Source organism: Oncorhynchus keta, unplaced genomic scaffold, assembly GCF_023373465.1.
Source record: "Oncorhynchus keta strain PuntledgeMale-10-30-2019 unplaced genomic scaffold, Oket_V2 Un_contig_1401_pilon_pilon, whole genome shotgun sequence".
NCBI lineage: Eukaryota > Metazoa > Chordata > Actinopteri > Salmoniformes > Salmonidae > Oncorhynchus > Oncorhynchus keta.
Genome location: NW_026278497.1, coordinates 92501 through 97500, shown reverse-complemented (window position 1 = coordinate 97500; position 5000 = coordinate 92501). Strand labels below are relative to the sequence as shown.

At 42.7% G+C, this 5000-nt stretch overlaps 6 non-coding genes across 6 annotated transcripts; all 6 read right to left on the bottom strand.

Annotated features, from left to right (window-relative positions):
* Positions 1 to 247: 247 nt before the first annotated feature.
* On the bottom strand, positions 248 to 319 carry trnap-cgg (transfer RNA proline (anticodon CGG)). Its single transcript has one exon. It is a non-coding gene; the product is annotated as a tRNA-Pro (tRNA).
* An 833-nt stretch (positions 320 to 1152) lies between these two features.
* trnap-cgg (transfer RNA proline (anticodon CGG)) lies at positions 1153 to 1224 on the bottom strand. The gene has a single exon. It is a non-coding gene; the product is annotated as a tRNA-Pro (tRNA).
* An 833-nt stretch (positions 1225 to 2057) lies between these two features.
* Positions 2058 to 2129, bottom strand: trnap-cgg (transfer RNA proline (anticodon CGG)). The gene has a single exon. It is a non-coding gene; the product is annotated as a tRNA-Pro (tRNA).
* An 833-nt stretch (positions 2130 to 2962) lies between these two features.
* On the bottom strand, positions 2963 to 3034 carry trnap-cgg (transfer RNA proline (anticodon CGG)). The gene has a single exon. It is a non-coding gene; the product is annotated as a tRNA-Pro (tRNA).
* Positions 3035 to 3867: 833 nt separating this feature from the next.
* trnap-cgg (transfer RNA proline (anticodon CGG)) lies at positions 3868 to 3939 on the bottom strand. The gene has a single exon. It is a non-coding gene; the product is annotated as a tRNA-Pro (tRNA).
* Positions 3940 to 4774: 835 nt separating this feature from the next.
* On the bottom strand, positions 4775 to 4846 carry trnap-cgg (transfer RNA proline (anticodon CGG)). Its single transcript has one exon. It is a non-coding gene; the product is annotated as a tRNA-Pro (tRNA).
* Between the last annotated feature and the right edge of the window lie 154 nt (positions 4847 to 5000).

Here is a 5000-nt window from a genome sequence, read left to right as displayed (position 1 = left end):
TTCTCAGTTTTGCTCTACGACCCCCACAAGGGTCACAGGATTCGTCTGAAGGTGACCTATGTACCGGTTAAAATGACAGATGTTTTAAACAAGGAAGAAATTAATAAATGTTGTGTGATGCTGAACCAGCGAGTGCAAAGCACAATGGATGAGCAGTCCATTGCCTTTATCACTCATCCACCTCGTTCTGCACTCCAACCAGTTGCCAAAGAACAGACTGTCTCAGATTGTTTAAGTCTCAAGAAATGGGCTCGTCCGGGATTTGAACCCGGGACCTCTCGCACCCGAAGCGAGAATCATACCCCTAGACCAACGAGCCATTTTATCCAATACACTTTTTGCAGTCGCCAGCAATGACGGTGAGGATTTGGATTGACAGGTCGATTTGTGCCAGGCCACAGTGAATCACGTGAGTGTTGGTGGTATACTTGTGAGCATAGCTATCTTCCAAGCAGTTGACCAGGTTTGAGTTCAAATACTCTGTAATTCATCTGATGAGTCTTTCAGATTCAATCTTCATTAGCTGTAACATCAAGAAACAAATGAAGAAATGTAGATTTAAAAAATTAAAAAGTAGACATCAAAATCAATTGGATCTCATTTCATTTGATCCGATTGACGCACCGGTACGTAAATAAAATAAAAAATCCCCATTGGAATCTGTCTGTTTTAATCCAGAAATGTGACTTATTTTGCACTGGATACTTCTCAAACCTCCATAACCGCTGATGTCACATCTCTGCATCTTTGGTGAAATGCGGCAGAACGAGAGCAATGTTAGTCAAAACATGACACATCCCGGAAATCTGTCTTCTCATACAAATGGCTGTAGCTTTCGAACTGTTTGACCTACAAAATCGTTTGACCATTCCATGGAAAGGGGAGACTCTCACAAACACAATGCCGTTCTCAGTTTTGCTCTACGACCCCCACAAGGGTCACAGGATTCGTCTGAAGGTGACCTATGTACCGGTTAAAATGACAGATGTTTTAAACAAGGAAGAAATTAATAAATGTTGTGCGATGCTGAACCAGCGGTGCAGAGCACAATGGATGAGCAGTCCATTGCCTTTATCACTCATCCACCTCGTTCTGCACTCCAACCAGTTGCCAAAGAACAGACTGTCTCAGATTGTTTAAGTCTCAAGAAATGGGCTCGTCCGGGATTTGAACCCGGGACCTCTCGCACCCGAAGCGAGAATCATACCCCTAGACCAACGAGCCATTTTATCCAATACACTTTTGCAGTCGCCAGCAATGACGGTGAGGATTTGGATTGACAGGTCGATTTGTGCCAGGCCACAGTGAATCACGTGAGTGTTGGTGGTATACTTGTGAGCATAGCTATCTTCCAAGCAGTTGACCAGGTTTGAGTTCAAATACTCTGTAATTCATCTGATGAGTCTTTCAGATTCAATCTTCATTAGCTGTAACATCAAGAAACAAATGAAGAAATGTAGATTTAAAAAATTAAAAAGTAGACATCAAAATCAATTGGATCTCATTTCATTTGATCCGATTGACGCACCGGTACGTAAATAAAATAAAAAATCCCCATTGGAATCTGTCTGTTTTAATCCAGAAATGTGACTTATTTTGCACTGGATACTTCTCAAACCTCCATAACCGCTGATGTCACATCTCTGCATCTTTGGTGAAATGCGGCAGAACGAGAGCAATGTTAGTCAAAACATGACACATCCCGGAAATCTGTCTTCTCATACAAATGGCTGTAGCTTTCGAACTGTTTGACCTACAAAATCGTTTGACCATTCCATGGAAAGGGGAGACTCTCACAAACACAATGCCGTTCTCAGTTTTGCTCTACGACCCCCACAAGGGTCACAGGATTCGTCTGAAGGTGACCTATGTACCGGTTAAAATGACAGATGTTTTAAACAAGGAAGAAATTAATAAATGTTGTGCGATGCTGAACCAGCGGGTGCAGAGCACAATGGATGAGCAGTCCATTGCCTTTATCACTCATCCACCTCGTTCTGCACTCCAACCAGTTGCCAAAGAACAGACTGTCTCAGATTGTTTAAGTCTCAAGAAATGGGCTCGTCCGGGATTTGAACCCGGGACCTCTCGCACCCGAAGCGAGAATCATACCCCTAGACCAACGAGCCATTTTATCCAATACACTTTTGCAGTCGCCAGCAATGACGGTGAGGATTTGGATTGACAGGTCGATTTGTGCCAGGCCACAGTGAATCACGTGAGTGTTGGTGGTATACTTGTGAGCATAGCTATCTTCCAAGCAGTTGACCAGGTTTGAGTTCAAATACTCTGTAATTCATCTGATGAGTCTTTCAGATTCAATCTTCATTAGCTGTAACATCAAGAAACAAATGAAGAAATGTAGATTTAAAAAATTAAAAAGTAGACATCAAAATCAATTGGATCTCATTTCATTTGATCCGATTGACGCACCGGTACGTAAATAAAATAAAAAATCCCCATTGGAATCTGTCTGTTTTAATCCAGAAATGTGACTTATTTTGCACTGGATACTTCTCAAACCTCCATAACCGCTGATGTCACATCTCTGCATCTTTGGTGAAATGCGGCAGAACGAGAGCAATGTTAGTCAAAACATGACACATCCCGGAAATCTGTCTTCTCATACAAATGGCTGTAGCTTTCGAACTGTTTGACCTACAAAATCGTTTGACCATTCCATGGAAAGGGGAGACTCTCACAAACACAATGCCGTTCTCAGTTTTGCTCTACGACCCCCACAAGGGTCACAGGATTCGTCTGAAGGTGACCTATGTACCGGTTAAAATGACAGATGTTTTAAACAAGGAAGAAATTAATAAATGTTGTGTGATGCTGAACCAGCGAGTGCAAAGCACAATGGATGAGCAGTCCATTGCCTTTATCACTCATCCACCTCGTTCTGCACTCCAACCAGTTGCCAAAGAACAGACTGTCTCAGATTGTTTAAGTCTCAAGAAATGGGCTCGTCCGGGATTTGAACCCGGGACCTCTCGCACCCGAAGCGAGAATCATACCCCTAGACCAACGAGCCATTTTATCCAATACACTTTTTGCAGTCGCCAGCAATGACGGTGAGGATTTGGATTGACAGGTCGATTTGTGCCAGGCCACAGTGAATCACGTGAGTGTTGGTGGTATACTTGTGAGCATAGCTATCTTCCAAGCAGTTGACCAGGTTTGAGTTCAAATACTCTGTAATTCATCTGATGAGTCTTTCAGATTCAATCTTCATTAGCTGTAACATCAAGAAACAAATGAAGAAATGTAGATTTAAAAAATTAAAAAGTAGACATCAAAATCAATTGGATCTCATTTCATTTGATCCGATTGACGCACCGGTACGTAAATAAAATAAAAAATCCCCATTGGAATCTGTCTGTTTTAATCCAGAAATGTGACTTATTTTGCACTGGATACTTCTCAAACCTCCATAACCGCTGATGTCACATCTCTGCATCTTTGGTGAAATGCGGCAGAACGAGAGCAATGTTAGTCAAAACATGACACATCCCGGAAATCTGTCTTCTCATACAAATGGCTGTAGCTTTCGAACTGTTTGACCTACAAAATCGTTTGACCATTCCATGGAAAGGGGAGACTCTCACAAACACAATGCCGTTCTCAGTTTGCTCTACGACCCCCACAAGGGTCACAGGATTCGTCTGAAGGTGACCTATGTACCGGTTAAAATGACAGATGTTTTAAACAAGGAAGAAATTAATAAATGTTGTGTGATGCTGAACCAGCGAGTGCAAAGCACAATGGATGAGCAGTCCATTGCCTTTATCACTCATCCACCTCGTTCTGCACTCCAACCAGTTGCCAAAGAACAGACTGTCTCAGATTGTTTAAGTCTCAAGAAATGGGCTCGTCCGGGATTTGAACCCGGGACCTCTCGCACCCGAAGCGAGAATCATACCCCTAGACCAACGAGCCATTTTATCCAATACACTTTTGCAGTCGCCAGCAATGACGGTGAGGATTTGGATTGACAGGTCGATTTGTGCCAGGCCACAGTGAATCACGTGAGTGTTGGTGGTATACTTGTGAGCATAGCTATCTTCCAAGCAGTTGACCAGGTTTGAGTTCAAATACTCTGTAATTCATCTGATGAGTCTTTCAGATTCAATCTTCATTAGCTGTAACATCAAGAAACAAATGAAGAAATGTAGATTTAAAAAATTAAAAAGTAGACATCAAAATCAATTGGATCTCATTTCATTTGATCCGATTGACGCACCGGTACGTAAATAAAATAAAAAATCCCCATTGGAATCTGTCTGTTTTAATCCAGAAATGTGACTTATTTTGCACTGGATACTTCTCAAACCTCCATAACCGCTGATGTCACATCTCTGCATCTTTGGTGAAATGCGGCAGAACGAGAGCAATGTTAGTCAAAACATGACACATCCCGGAAATCTGTCTTCTCATACAAATGGCTGTAGCTTTCGAACTGTTTGACCTACAAAATCGTTTGACCATTCCATGGAAAGGGGAGACTCTCACAAACACAATGCCGTTCTCAGTTTTGCTCTACGACCCCCACAAGGGTCACAGGATTCGTCTGAAGGTGACCTATGTACCGGTTAAAATGACAGATGTTTTAAACAAGGAAGAAATTAAAATAAATGTTGTGCGATGCTGAACCAGCGGGTGCAGAGCACAATGGATGAGCAGTCCATTGCCTTTATCACTCATCCACCTCGTTCTGCACTCCAACCAGTTGCCAAAGAACAGACTGTCTCAGATTGTTTAAGTCTCAAGAAATGGGCTCGTCCGGGATTTGAACCCGGGACCTCTCGCACCCGAAGCGAGAATCATACCCCTAGACCAACGAGCCATTTTATCCAATACACTTTTTGCAGTCGCCAGCAATGACGGTGAGGATTTGGATTGACAGGTCGATTTGTGCCAGGCCACAGTGAATCACGTGAGTGTTGGTGGTATACTTGTGAGCATAGCTATCTTCCAAGCAGTTGACCAGGTTTGAGTTC